Source organism: Puma concolor, chromosome B2 (assembly GCF_028749965.1).
Source record: "Puma concolor isolate L17-30 chromosome B2, mPumCon1.1.hap2, whole genome shotgun sequence".
Taxonomy (NCBI): Eukaryota; Metazoa; Chordata; class Mammalia; order Carnivora; family Felidae; genus Puma; species Puma concolor.
Window position 1 is genome coordinate 53,760,677 of NC_141671.1, and position 16,028 is coordinate 53,776,704.

Below are 16,028 nucleotides of genomic sequence, written 5' to 3' on the forward strand. Positions count from 1 at the left end.
AAACTAGTGTTTTCATTTTCTTTGGGTAAATGGTAGTGGAATTACTGGATGATGTGGCATTTCTACTTTGTACTTTTTGGGAAACCTCCATAATTTTTGCCACAATGGTTGCACCAATTTGCATTCCTGCCAACAGTGCACCAGGGTTCCTTTGCTTCCACATTCTTGCCAACACTTATTTTGTGTCCTTTTGATTCTGGCCTTTCTGAGAGGTGTAAGGTAATCACTCATTGTGATTTCGATTAGAAATTCTCGGATGATTAGTCATGTTGATCATCTTTTTGTGTGTCTGTTGGCCATCTGTAGGTCTTCTTTGGAAAAAGGCCTATTCAGGTCCTCTGCCCATTTTTCATCTGGATGATTAGCATTTGGTTTTGAGTTTTATAAGCTCTTTATTTTAATACTACTTTTTTATCAAATATTTATGAATATCTTCTATTTAATAATTTCCTTATCAATTTTTATGATTTCTTTCGCTGTAAAAAAGCTTTTTATGTTGGTGTGGTCCCAATAGTTTATTTTTGGTTTTATTTCCCTTGCCTGAGGAGACAATCTAGAAAAATATTGCTAAGACTGATGTTAAAAAGATAACTGCCTTTTTTTTACTTCTAAGAGTTGTAAGGTTTCAGGTCTCACATTTAGCTCTTTAATCCATTTTGAGTTTATTTTTGTGTATAGTGTGAGAAAGTGGGCCAGTTTTGTTCCTTTGTGTGTATTTGTCCAGTTTTTCCAGCACCATTATACAGATTGTATTTTCCCTAATGTATATTCTTGATTTCTTTGTTGTATATTACTTGACCATATAAATGTGGTTTTCTTTCTGGACTATTTTGTTCCATATATTTATGTGTCCACTTTTTGTGCCAGTACCATACTGTTTTGATTACTACATCTTTGTAGTTTATTTTCAAATCTGGCATTGTGATACCTCCAGCCTTGTTCTTTTTCAAGTTTGCTTTGACTATTTGGGAACTTTTGTGATTCATAGAAATTTTACTATTATTCTAGTTCTACAAAAAATGCTGTTGGCATTTTGAAAAGGATTACACTGAACCCATAGACTGCTTTGGGTAGTGTGGACATTGTTACAAAATTAATTTTTCAAGTCCATGAATACAGAATATCTTGACATTTGTTTGTGTTGCCTTCAATTTCTTTCATCAGTGTGTGAGTTGTCACAGTATAGGTCTTTTACCTTCTTGGTTAAGTCTAATTACTTAGTACCACATTGTTTTGATTTCTATGGCATTGTTGTATAGTTTGAAATCAGGACGTCTGAACTCTCCTATTCTGGTCTTCTTTTTAGGATTGTTTTGGAAATTCAACATCTTTTGTGGTTCCGAATAAATTTTAGGATAGTTTTTGCTGATTTTGTAGAAAAAAAATGCCATTAAGATCTCAATAGATCGTGATCGATCATGACAGGCATCACACTGAATCTATAGATCGCTTTTGGTAGTATTGACATTTTAACAATATTCATCTAGTCTATGAACAGATGATACATTTACATTCATATGCATATTTGCTTTCATTCATTAATGCATTTTGGTTTTAAGAGCAGAGATCTTTTTACTTCCTCAGTTAAATTTATTCCTAATTTTTTTGTCCTTTTTGATGCTATTGTAAATGGGAAAATATTCTTTTTCAGATAATTTGCTGTTAGTGTATACAAATGCTAATGATTTTTGTATGTTCAATTTGTATCCTTTAACTTTACTGGATTTGTTTTTGTGTATTCTTTGGGATTTTCAACATATAAAATCATGTCATCTACAAAGAGAGACAATTTTACTTCTTCCTTTTCAATTCTCATTAATTTTATTTCTTTTTCTTGACTAATTGCTCTGGCAAGGATTTCCAATACTGTGTCAAATAAAAGTGGTAAATGGGAACCCCTGTTTTGTTCATGATATTAGAGAAAAAGCTCTCAACTTTTCTGCATTGAGTATGTTATCTGGAAGTGTGTCATATAAGACCTTTTTACACTGAGGTTTGTTGTTTATATCCTAATTTAAGTGGTTTGAATCATGAATGGATGTTGAATTTTATCACGTTTTGAATTTCTCTTGTAATGGCCATATAGTTCTTCATTTATTTTGTTAATGTATCCCATTGATTGATTTGTGGTGGTTGAAACATCCTTGTATCCCAGGCATTATACCCATTTGATTATGGTGAGTGATCCTTTAATGCCCTGCTGAATTCAATTTGTTAGTATTTTATTGGGAATTTTTGCATCCATATTGATCAAGAAAATTGGTCTGTAGTTTTCCAATAGAGACTTGTTCTGGCTTTGAAATTAGGGATATTTTGGCCTTATAAAATGAGTTTAGAAATGTTCTCTGCTTATTATTTTTTTAAATGTTGAGGATTGGTGTGAATTCTTACATAGGTGTTTGATAAAATTCATCAGTGTAGCTTTCTGATCTTGGGTTTTCCTTTGTTGGGAGGTTTTTGATTACTGATCCAATATCCTTACTATTGACTCAGTCTCTTATTAGATTTAAAAAATTCTTTCTGATTCATTCTTGTAGGCTGTATGTTTCTAAGAATTTTTCACTTCTGCTAGTTCAGGTTGTTGCATATGTTGATGATAGTGGACTCTTATGATCATTTATTATATATTTAAAGTTTATTATTTTGAGAGTGTGTTCATCTGAGTGGGGGAAGGGAAGAGAGAGAGGGAGAGAGAGAATCCCAAGCAGTACCTGAGCTACCAGTGCCAGGCTCATTGAAGGGCTTGACCCCACAAACTATGGGACTAGACCTGAGCCAAAATTAAGAGTTGGATGCTTAATCAACTGAGCCACCCAGGTGCACTGATCCTTTATGTTTTTATGTTAGCTGTTGTAATGTCTCCTTTCTCATTTTTAGTTTTGTTCGTATGGGTTCTGTCTTTTCTCCTTGGTTAGTCTAAATTAAAGTTTGCCAAGATGGTTTACATTTTCAAAGAAATGATTCTTGGTTTGGTCAAACTTTTCTTTTCCTGTGTTCTTATATTATTTTTATCTACTTTAATTTTGATTTTTTTTCTCTCTTCCTAATTCTGGGCTCATTTTGTTCCATTTTTTAAGGGAAAGACTTAGGCTGTTTACTTGGGATCTTTTTTTGTAATGTGGGTATTTATTGTTAGGAACTTTCCTCTTGGAACTGCTTTGTTGCATCCTATGTTTTGATATGTGGTATTTCCATTTTTGTTTGTCTCAAGATACTTTTTTATTTGTCCTTTCATTTCTTTTTTTATCCATTGGTTGTTTAGGAGAAAGTTGCTTAACATACATGCATTCTAGAATTTTCTTGTTTTGGTCTTTTTATTTATTTCCAGTTTCATACCACTGTGGTTAGAGAAGACACCTGGTATGATTTCAGTCTTCCTGAATTTGCTAAGACTTGTTTAGTGGCCTAACATGGACACACCCAGTTAATGTTCAATGTGTACTTGAGAAAATGTGTATAGGCATACCTCATTTTATTGTTTGCTTTATTGTACTTCACAGGTAATATATCTATATCTATCTATCTATCTATCTTTCTATCTTTTTATAGAAGGTTTGTGTAAACCAGAGTCAAACCAGTCTACTGGCATCAGTTTTTCAACAGCAACATCACTTGGTATTTCTATGTTATATTTTGGTAATTCTCTCAGTATTTCAACTTTCACATTAATACTTTACTTGCTATGGAGTCCTATCACCAGTGTTTATCACTCCCTGAAAGTTCAGAAATTTTAGTGATATTTTTTAATTAAGGTATGCATTTTTAAGACAACACGCTATTGCACATTTATTAAACTACACTATAGTGTAAACACCACTTTCATATACACTGAGAAACCAAAAATTCATTTGACACATTTTTCAATAATCACTTTATTATGGTGATCTGGAACTGAACCCCAAATATCTCCAAGATATGTCTGTATTCTCCTGTTATCAGATGTATGTTCTGTATATATCTGTTAGGTCCATTTGGTCTCTAGTGTTGTTCATATCTGCTATTTACTAATTGATTTTCTGTCTGGTTGTAATATTCATCATTGACAGTGGAGTATTAAAGTCTTTATTATTGTACTATTATTTGATTTTTCTTTTATCTAAGATTATGCCTTATGTATTTAGGTGCTCTGATGTTCAGCACATAAATATTTAGTTGTTATATCTTGATTGACACCATTAGCATTATTTAATGACTTTTATTGGATCTTTTACTATTTTTACAGTTTATTTGGTCTAATATAAGTATAGCTTCATCTGCTTTTTCAGTGGTTAACATTGAAATGAGTTTTTCCATTACTTCGCTCTCTATGTTGGTCTTTAAAACTAAAATGAGTCTCTTGTTGGCCGCACCTTCTTGGATCTTGTTTTTTTGTTTTCCATTTAGTCATTCTATGTCATTTTAAAACAAGTTTATTTATTATTTTTGAGAGAGAGTGTGAGCTGGGGATGGGCAGAGAGAGAGGGAGACACAGAATCTGAAGCAGGCTTCAGGCTCTGAGCTGTTAGCACAGTACCCAATGTGGGGCTTGAACTCATAAAACGTGAGACCATAACCTGAGCTGCAGTTGGAAGCTCAACCAACTGAGCCACCCACGCAACCCTCTATGCCTTTTGATTAAAAATTTTAATACATTTAGGTTGAAAGCAATTACTGAAAGGATTTACTATGAACAGTTTGTTTATTGTTTTGTGGTTTTTTGTGAGTCCATTGTTTCATTATTTTTTTTTTTATCCCACTTTTTTTTTGTTTTGGTATCTTGTGGTATCAGTATGCTTTGACTTCTTGATCATATTCTTTTGTCTGATTATTACAGGTTTCTATGGTTATAGTGAGGCTTACATAATATATCTTAAAATCATAACCTTCTATTTTCAACTAATAATTGCAATGGAATTTCAATACTTTTTACTTTTACTTCCCTCACTTTTTTAGGTTAGTGATGTTAGAATTTACATATTTTTATATTGTCTAATAATATAATATTGTCATAAAAATAAACATAACTACATTTAATGTTATTTGAGTTGTAACTGAATTATATACCCTCATTACCATAATACAAAATTCAACTTTCACTACATATTTCCATTACCAGTAACTTTTATATTGCCTTCTAATTTTTTTTTATGACTCAATTAGCTTCCTTTTTATTTCCATTCAATTCTATAGCTTTTTTTATAGGCAGGATTAGAAGTGATGAATTCCCTCAACTTTTTTTTTTTTTTTTGGTGAATACTTTCCTTCAGAAATTGAGACAGAAAGTTTTGACATGCATAGAATTCTTGGTTGTTATTTTTTTTCTTTCAGTATTTTGAATATTGTCATCTTCTCTGGACTGAAAAGTTTCTGTTGAGACATCTGTTGACAGTCTTATTGTGAGGGTTCCCTCATAGGTAACCTCCCTCTTTTCTCTTGCTGTTTTGTCAGAAGTCAAAGAATTTTAAATTAATTATGTCTTGGTATAGCCTTATCCATGTCTCCATTGGGTTCTTTGGGCCTCATGAATCTGGATGTCTATTTCCCTCCTCAGCTTTGAGAAGGTTGTCAGCTAATACTGTTTAAAATATACTTTCTTTCCTTTCATCTTTTTCTTCACCTCCTGAAATTCCAATGATGCAAATATTGTTTCTTTTCATTGTGTTCATAAGTCCCTAAGCTTTCTTCACTTTTGTTTTGTTTTTCTTTTTACTGCTCTGATGACGGATAATTTCAAATGGTTTTTCAGGTCAGCACTTTCTTCTGCATGATCAAATCAGCTTTTGAATCTCTCTAAGTAATAGATTAGTTCATTTACTGTATTTCCTAGCTCTAGATTTATATGTATGTATGTGTGTTGATAGCATCTCAAACTTCTAACTTTGTTCATGCATTATTTTCCTAATTTAGTTTGTGTTCTTATAGTTCACTGAAGTTTTAAAAGAAGATTATTCTGAATTGAGACTTCATACATCTTTATTTTAGTACCAGTTATTACAGCTTTTTGAATTTACTTTGGCAGTGTCCTATTTATCTCATTTTTTCAAGATCCTTGATCCCTTATGTTGTTATTTGAGCATCTGAGTAAGTGGTCTCCCTCTTCCAGACTTGGCAGGTTCTCTTTGTCAGAGACAATTCTCTACGAGTTTGTTCAGTTTCGGTTCTAAATATGTCTGATTGTAATGTCCTTGGCCAGGTGGTACCCATGATTATTGTCTATTTTAGGGCAATTCAAATGGTCACTCTTGAGGTAGAGTGTGAGAGAGTGTGTCACTGGCTGAAAAGAGTTGGATAGGACTGCTAATTTGGTCCCTTGCCCAAATGAGGCTGTAGAATGGGTTCATCAGTTGCCTTAGTCATCTGGTCAAATTTATTAGATGGTCATGTCTGGGTAGTATAATCAGCATTATGTGAAGCTTCCCTGAATGGGCAGGGCAGCAGCAGAAGACCTGGGGCCTGTATGGCTTGTTGTTTGTTGTCTCATGGCTCTGATCAGGCAACAGTGTATACTGAATTCCCTGATCAAGTGAGACCACCAGTTTTGCTCTGCAGGTGGGGGGAACCACAAGCTATGTTCTCTGTTAAAGTGCCACTGTAAGCAGGGCTATTGGATGGGCCTTGCAGCTTTCCATTTGCTATGGTAAGATTCCCTAGTTGGAAGGCCTTAAGCTGTACTCAGCAATAAGTTGGGATAAAAATTAATTTTCCGACCTGGGTACAGTAGAAGCAGCAGCTTCAAGGCCACTAATCCTTTATGTAGGTGAATTTTTTAAGAAAATTATTTTGAAAGGATTACAGGTGCCATATTTTTAATATAAAGTATTCAATTTATTTAAACTTATAAAGACAAAACCCAAATATTCCAGTAATCTCCAACAATCACCCATTTATTCCTGTATCTATGAGGGTTTTCTTGTTTGTTTTTTTACATTCCACAGTATTTATCTCTACCTGACTTACTTCACTTGGCAAATGCCCTTGAAATCCATCCATGCCGCAAATGGCACATTTTAACTTTTTATGGCTAAATAATATCATATGTATAACATCTTTATCAACTAATCCATCAGTGGGCACTCAGGTTGTTTCCATATCTTGGCTATTGTAAATAATGATACAGTGAACATGGTGGTGTATATATAATCATTTCATGTTAATAATTTTTTTTTTCAGATAACTTCCTTTCACTTCTTCAAAGTGGAATTGTTGGATCACATGGTAGTTATATTTTTTATATTTGTTGAGGTACCTCCATGCTGTTTTCTATAACGTATACACCAAATTACTTTCCCACCAACAGGAATGAAGATTACCTTTTCTACACATCCTCATCAACACTTATTTCTTGTATTTTTAATAATAGCCATTCTTACAGGTCTGAGTAGATACCCCATTCTGGTTTGATTAGCATTTCCCTAATTAGTGATGGTGAGGATCTATGTGTAGTCTTTGGAAAAATGTCTATTCAGATATTTTGCCCTTTGTTTAATCAGATTGTTTTTGTTGTTGAGATATGTTACATATTTTGTCTTATTAGTCCCTTATCTGATACATAAATTGTAAATATTTTTGCCTACTCAGTAGGCTGCCATTTGATGGATTTCTTTGCTGTGCAGCAGCTTTTTTGTGTAATGAAATCTCACTTGTTCATTTTTGCCTTTGTTGGATTCAAAAAATAATCACTAAGGCTCATGTCAAGAAGATAATTGCCTATGTTTTCTTCTAGAAATGTTATGGTGTCATGTCTTACATTAAGTCTTTAATCAATTTTAAAATTTTGTTTTTTATATAAGATTGTAGTTTCATTCTGTGGTTTGTGGATATCTAATTTACTAATTTATCAGCTCCTGTGTCATAAATTATTTGACCCTACATTTGTCGGTTTATTTCTGGATTCTCTTTCATTCCATTGATCAATCCATGTGTTTTTATGCCAATACTGCTCTTTTAATTGGTATAAGCTTATGAGACAGTTTGAAATAAAGGACTCTTATACGACTGCCTTTATTCTTCTTTCTCAAGATTACTTGGACTACTTGGGGCTTTAAAAAACGTTCTTATTTTTATGTTTTTAATATGAAATTTATTGTCAAATTGGTTTCCATACAACACCCAGTGCTGATCCCAACAGGTGCCCTCCTCAATACCCATCAACCACCCCCCGTCCCTCCCACCCCACATAAACCCTCAGTTTGTTCTTAGTTTTTAGGAGTCTCTTATGTTTTGGCTCCCTCCCTCTCTAACCATTTTTTTTCCTTCCCCTCCCGCATGGTCTTCTGTTAAGTTTCTCAGGATCCACATAGGAGTGAAAACATGGAATCTGTCCTTCTCTGTATGACTTATTTCACTTAGCATAACACTCCAGTTCCATCCACGTTGCTACAAAAGGCCATATTTCATTCTTTCTAATTGTCACGTAGCATTCCATTGTGTATATAAACCATAATTTCTTTATCCATTCGTCAGTTGATGGACATTCAGGCTCTTTCCATAATTTAGCTATTGTTGAGAGTGCTGCTATAAACATTGGGGTACAAGTGCCCTATGCGTCAGTACTCCTGTATCCCTGGGGTAAATTCCTAGCAGTGCTACTGCTGGGTCATAGGGTAAGTCTATTTTTAATTTTTTGAGGAACCTCCACACTGTTTTCCAGAGTGGCTACACCAATTTGCATTCCCACCAACAGTGCAAGAGGGTTCCCGTTTCTCCACATCCTCTCCAGCATCTATAGTCTCCTGATTTGTTCATTTTGGCCACTCTGACTGGTGTGAGGTGATATCTGAGTGTGGTTTTGATTTGTATTTCCCTGATGAGGAGAGACATTGAGCATCTTTTCATGTGCCTGTTGGCCATCTGGATGTCTTCTTTAGAGAAGTGTCTATTCATGTTTTCTGCCCATTTCTTCACTGGGTTATTTGTTTTTCAGGTGTGGAGTTTGGTGAGCTCTTTATAGATTCTGGATACTAGCCCTTTGTCTGAGATGTCATTTGCAAATATCTTTTCCCATTCCGTTGGTTGCCTTTTAGTTTTGTGGATTGTTTCCTTTGCTGTGCAGAAGCTTTTTATCTTCATGAGGTCCCAATAGTTCATTTTTGCTTTTAATTCCCTTGCCTTTGGGGATGTGTCAAGTAAGAAATTGCTGCAGCTGAGGTCAGAGAGGTTTTTCCCTGCTTTCTCCTCTAGAGTTTTGATGGTTTCTTGTCTCACATTCAGGTCCTTTGTCCATTTTGAGTTTGTTTTTGTGAATGGTGAAAGAAAGTGGTCTAATATCATCCTTCTACATGTCGTCCAGTTCTCCCAGCACCATTTGTTAAAGAGACTGTGTTTATTCCATTGGATATTCTTTCCTGCTTTGTCAAAGATGAGTTGGCCATACATTTGTGGGTCTAGTTCTGGGGTTTCTATTCTATTCCATTGGTCTATGTGTCTGTTTTTGTGCCAATACCATGCTGTCTTGATGATTACAGGTTTGCAGTAAGAGGCTAAAGTCTGGGATTGTGATGCCTCCTGCTTTGGTCGTCTTCTTCAAAATTACTTTGGCTATTCAGGGCCTTTTGTGCTTCCATACAAATTTTAGGATTGCTTGTTCTAGCTTTAAGAGTGCTGGTGCAATTTTGATTGGGATTGCATTGAATGTGTAGATAGCTTTGGGTAGTATTGACATTTTAACAATATTTATTCTTTCAATCCATGAACACGGAATGTTTTTCCATTTCTTTATATCTTCTTCAATTTCCTTCATAAGCTTTCTATAGTTTTCAGCATACAGATATTTTACATGTTTGGTTAGGTTTATTTCTAGGTATTTTATGCTTGTTGGTGCAATTGTCAATGGGATCAGTTTATTTGTCTTTCTGTTGCTTCATTAGTGTATAAGAATGCAAATGATTTCTGTACATTGATTTTGTATCCTGCAACTTTGCTGAATTCATGTATCAGTTCTAGCAGACTTTTAGTGGAGCCTACCAGGTTTTCCATGTAATAATATCATGCCATCTGCAAAAAGTGAAAGCTTGACTTCATCTTTGCCAATTTTGATGCCTTTGATTTCCTTTTGTTGCCTGATTGCTGATGCTAGCACTTCCAACACTATGTTAAACAACAGCAGTGAGAGTGGACATCCCTGTTGTGTTCCTGATCTCAGGGAGAAAGCTCTCAGTTTTTCCCCATTGAGGATGATATTAGATATGTGCTTTTCATAAATGGCTTTTATGATGTTTAAGTATGTTCCTTCTATCCCGACTTTCTCAAGCGTTTTTATTAAGAAAGGATGCTGAATTTTGTCAAATGCTTTTTCTGCATCGATTGACAGGATCATGTGGTTCTTTTCTTGTATTAATGTGATGTATCACATTGATTGATTTACGAATGTTGAACCAGCCCTGCAGCCCAGGAATGAATCCCACTTGATCATGGTGAATAATTCTTTTTATATGCTGTTGAATTTGATTTGCTAGTATCTTATTGAGAATTTTTGCATCCATATTCATCAGGGATATTGGCCTGTAGTTCTCTTTTTTTACTGGGTCTCTGTCTGGTTTAGGAATCAAAGTAATGCTGGCTTCATAGAATGAGTCTGGAAGTTTTCCTTCCCTTTCTATTTTTTGGAACAGCTTGAGAAGGATAGGTATTATCTCTGCTTTAAATGTCTGGTAGAACTCCCCTGGGAAGCCATCTGGTCCTGGACTCTTATTTTGGGAGATTGTTGATAACTGATTCAATTTCTTCACTGGTTGTGGGTCTGTTCAAGCTTTCTGTTTCCTCCTGTTTGAGTTTTGGAAGCGTGTGGGTGTTTAAGAATTTGTCTATTTCTTCCAGGTTGTCCAGTTTGTTGGCATATAATTTTTCATAGTATTCCCTGATAATTGCTTGTATTTCTGAGGGATTGGTTGTAATAATTCCATTTTCATTCATGGTTTTATCTATTTGGGTCATCTCCCTTTTCTTTTTGAGAGGCCTGGCTAGAGGTTTATCAATTTTATTTTTTCAAAAAACCAATTCTTGGTTTCATTGATCTGCTCTACAGTTTTTTTAGATTCTATATTGTTTATTTCTGCTCTGATCTTTATTCTTTCTCTTCTGCTGGGTTTGGGTTGTCTCTGCTGTTCTGCTTCTATTTCCTTTAGGTGTGCAGTTAGATACTGTATTTGGGATTTTTCTTGAGATAGGCCTGGATTGCAATGTATTTTCCCCTCAGGACTGCCTTTGCTGCATCCCAAAGCATTTGGATTGTTGTATTTTCATTTTCATTTGTTTTCATATATTTTTAAATTTGTTGTCTAATTGCCTGGTTGACCCATTAATTATTTAGTAGGGTGTTCTTTACCCTCCATGCTTTTGGAGGTTTTCCAGACTTTTTCCTAAAAAAAGTTTTTATTTTAATCCCAATATGTATTATATTGGTTTCAGGTGTACAGTATAGTGTTTCAACATTTGCATATATCACTCAGTGCTCATAAAGACAAATGTGGCTCCTTAACCCCCATCACCTATTTAACCAAACCCTCCACCTACCTCCCCTTTGGTAACCATCAGTTCTCTATAATAAGAATCTGTGTCTTGGTTTGTCTTTCTTTTTCCCCTTTGCTCATTTTTTTGGTTTCTTAAATCCCACATATGAGTGAAAGCATAGGTTATTTTTTTTTCTCTGACTTACTTCACTTAGCATTATGTTCTCTAGCTCCATCCATGTCATTGCAAATGGTAAGATTGCATTCTTTTATATGGATGAATAGTATTTTATTATATGTGTGTATACCTACATACGTACATACATATTCCACATCTTTATCCACTCATTAATCGTTGGACACTTGAGAGGCTTCCCTATCTTGGCTATTGTAAATAATGCTACTATAACATAAGGGTGCCTATATCCCTTTGAATTAGTGTTCTTGTATTCTTTTAGTAAATAAACTGTAATGTGATTGCTGGACTTTGGGTAGTTCTCTTTTTAACCTTTTGAATTACCTCCATATTGTTTCCCACAGTGGTTGCACGAGTTGTGGGTCCACACAAATTTTAAAATTGTTCTATGAAAAATGCCATTAGAATTTTAATAGGGATTAAAATGAGTCTGTAGATCACTTTGGGCAATACAGACATTTTAACATTAACTTTATAATCCATGAACATGGGATATCTTTCAAATTATATGTATCTTCTTTAATTTCTTTAATCACTATCTTATAGTTTTCAGTGTATAAGCCTTTAACTTCCTTGGTTAAATTTATTCCTAGCCAATTTTTATACTTTTTGATGTAATTGTAAATAAGATTTTCCTAATTTCCGTTATTCATGTGTAGATATGCAACATTTTAGTACATTGATTTTGTATCCTGCAACTTTATTGAATTTATTATTTCTAAAAGTTTATTTTTTTGGTTGAGTCCTTGGTTTAATCTTTTTGGTTCTAACAGTTTTCAATATGTGGTAGGTCATCTACAAATAGGGACACTTTTCCTTCTTCCTTTACACTTTGGATCCCTTTTATTTCGTTTTTCCTGCCTTACTACACTGGCTAGGACATCCAGTACTATGTTAAATATAAATCAAGAGAGTGAGCATCTTTGTCTTATACCTAATCTTAGAGAAAAAGCTTTCAACTTTTCACCATTTAGTATAATGTTAGCTGTGGGGCTGTCATATGTGGTCTTTATGGAGTTCTCTTTATTCTACACCTACTTTGTTGACAATTATTATAAATGGATGTTAAGTTCTGTAAAATGCTTTATCTGCATCTATTGAGATGATGTGTTTTATCATTCTTTGTGTATATATGGTATATCATGTTGACTGACTTGTGAACGTTGAACCATCTTTGCATCCCTGGAATAAATCCCACTTGAATAGGTATGTGATCCTTTTGATGTGTTGTTAAATGTAGTTTGCTAATATTTTGTTGAGGATTTTTGCATTTCAGTTTACCAGGGATATGGCTTGTAATTTTCTTTGCTTGTGGCCTCTAATCTGGTTTTTATATAGGATACTGCTGGCCTCACATTATGAGTCTGGAATATTTCTTTCCTTTTATAGCTTTAGGAACACTTAGACAAGGGCTAGCATTCTTATTTCATTGTTTGATAAAATTCACCACTCAAGCAATCTGGTCCTGGACCTTTTAGTTTTAAATTTAATATTTATTTCTTTTTGAGACAGAGACAGAGAGTGAACAGGGGAGGGGCAGAGAGAGAGAGGGTCACACAGAATCTGAAGCAGGCTCCAGGCTCTGAGCTGTCAGCACACAGCCCGACATGGGGCTTGAACTCACAGACTGTGAGATCATGACCTGAGCCAAAGTCAGACACTTAACCGATGGAGCCACCCAGGTGCCCCTAGACTTTTATTTGTTGAGAGGTTTCTAAGTACTGGTTCATTCTCCTTAATAGTAATTAGTCTGTTCAGATTTTCTATTTCATTGTAACTAAGTCTTGGTAGGTTATATATGTCTTTAGGGATTCATTTCTTCCAGGTTGTTCATTTTTTGATATTCATAGTAGTCTCTAATCCTTTTTTCAAAAAAAAGTTTATTTTTGAGAGAGAGGAAAAGAGACAATGTGAGTGGGACTGAGGATCTGAAGCAGGCTCCACACTGACAGCAGAGAGCCCAATGAGGAGCTCAAGCCCATGAAATGTGAGATCATGACCTGAGCTGAAGTCATATGCTCAACTGACTGAGCCACCCAGGTGCCCCTCTAATCCTTTGCATTTTTTGTAGTATTGGTGACTAGTATCTCCGCTTTCATTTCTGATTTTCAGTCTTTTTTTTTTCCTTTCAGTCTAGCTAAAGGTCCATCAATTCATTTATTTTTTCTATTGTTTCTTCATTCCCTACTTAGAAGAGCTTAATTTGTTCTAGTTGCTTGAAGCTTAAAATTAGAATATTTATCATTATGAACCTCCTTGTTAGAACTGCTTTTGCTCTGTCACACAAATTTTTGTATGTTATCTTTGTACCTTTGAAATGTTGTCTTGACACAAGGAGACCTATACCATGTTCCATGGCTGAATAGAGCCACTGGCTGTGCTGGGTGTGCAATTAGCTCTGTCCACTTGCTTGCCTTATAGTTTGTAGGTGTTCTCATTTTTGCTGTCATATGTTGTTTGTGCCACACTGGGTGGTCTGTGATGGCCCACTTCGGATTCTCAATTTCCTGAATATTCTTCCTAATGGTGGGGGCCAGAAATCATAATCAGTAGGTAGTGAGGTTATGACTCAGCTCTTCTGCCTCGGCATGGGCAGACCAGGCTCCAGAGCAAGCAAAACTCTTCATTTGGGGGCTCAGAATAGACAGCTCTGCACCCCCACTGACTTCCCTGGTTAAAGCATATCACCAGCTTGGATCTGCAGATGAAGAAAACTAATTGGGACCAGTACTTGGACTATATGAATAGAAACTCAGCCTGCTAAGATCCATGTACTGTTTGTTGGAAGCTGTTTCTTTCTAGCACAGATTCCCAGGGATTAATCCCTGAAGCATCCACTATGAGCTCTGTAAGGTGAAATCAGAGCAGAGGCTCGAGGCATTCACGATGCTGGGAGAAGGGTGACTGGAAGTGACACACAGGCTCTGTCTTCCCACTGGAGGAATGAGAGGCTGAGAGGAGACCTATTGCATGGTGTTGTGTTAGCCCTAGAAAGGGGAAATGTGCTCATGGTGTAGCTATTCAGTTTACCCTTTTAATATAGTCTGTCTTTGGTCTCTCAAGTGGATGGTGGTGCCTCAGCCTAATTCCTGTGTTCTACAATTCTCTCAGTTGTTTCTTGTCCATGAATAGTTGTTAGGTGATTCCTGACTTTGCTTTCTCTCACAAGTAGAACTATGTCACCATTTTGACAATGACGACCCCTAAACCCACTCTTGTTCTGGTTATTCTCACATAGAACTATTTCTTTTTGTGGTAAATTCAAAATCTTCCTTTAGAAAGTTATTCTTCACTAATATGTTTCCATAAATTTTCAAAATATGAAGACAAATGTCCTTACGTGTTAATTTGTCATATTTCTTCCTTCTCTTTAAACAAATCACCCACGCCACTCTCCCATACTATAGTGCAAGACACTGAGTTTATGAATGTAGGGTTCATCCTCCACAGGCTTGTGCTTTGTATATATGCATCATTTTTATCAGCCTTTCCATATTTTTCTGTGGGAGACTCTGTCTGCTGAAAACACTTACCAGGCCTGTTGTTCTTAATTAGCACTCTTGCATTATATTTGCATTTTGCGCTGTGTATGTGTTGAAATATGGACGCTTAATTTCCTCAAAAATTTTCATTGAATGTGAAATTACAAATCCCCTGACTCTCTCACCCTTTTCATTTATAGAACCCCAAGTGATCCTCATATAATCTTACACTGTATATGCATACTCATTTTTCCCCCAAGTTTTAATGATTTCTTTTTTTTAATTGAAAAAAAAAAGATTTGTGTAAAAAGCCTCAGGTAAAACAGTATACAGAGAGGTAATTATAAATATACATGTGCAGATATACTGCTTTCATTTTAACCCCCAATTCCAACTAATCTACAATTCCCATACCTACTAAACACCACAGACTCCATTAGAATTCTGGATTAGTAAGGAGTTTACTATTTCTTATCCCATGCAACTACAATCTATTTAAAAAATTTAGATCAGGATTCTAAAACTCAAATTCTTCCCGGGGTTAAATAAGTGGGATACAAGATGCATATCAGAGTTTAGGGCATGTCTTCTTTCCAGAACTCAGTTCCAGCCTATTTTTGTCATGCAAGAATATAAAGTTAGCACTTGAAGAAGTTAGCTTCAATAAATCCACAGCAAGATTTTTTTAAGAAGGTAAGTAAATCAACACATTTATCTGCTCATCTAACATTGTGCAACAAGATTGAAGGGAACGATAATGAACATATTTGTCAGATAGTTCCTTACAAATGTCCTCTTTTCAACTTCCTTTTCAGGCCAAATGGCCAAGAGAAGCTACTCTTCATGCCTCTCCCCTAATGTTGTTTTTATTTTTCAACTTCTTCCTAATTTAGTAACATCTTCCTACCCCTACCAAAAATGAAC

At 35.2% G+C, this 16,028-nt stretch overlaps 1 protein-coding gene across 5 annotated transcripts in view; it reads right to left on the reverse strand.

The window, feature by feature from the left end:
- The window catches only part of HMGCLL1 (3-hydroxy-3-methylglutaryl-CoA lyase like 1), a 296,847-nt gene that overhangs the window by 159,700 nt on the left and 121,119 nt on the right, over window positions 1–16,028 (reverse strand). The gene's annotated exons all lie outside the window — the stretch shown is intronic.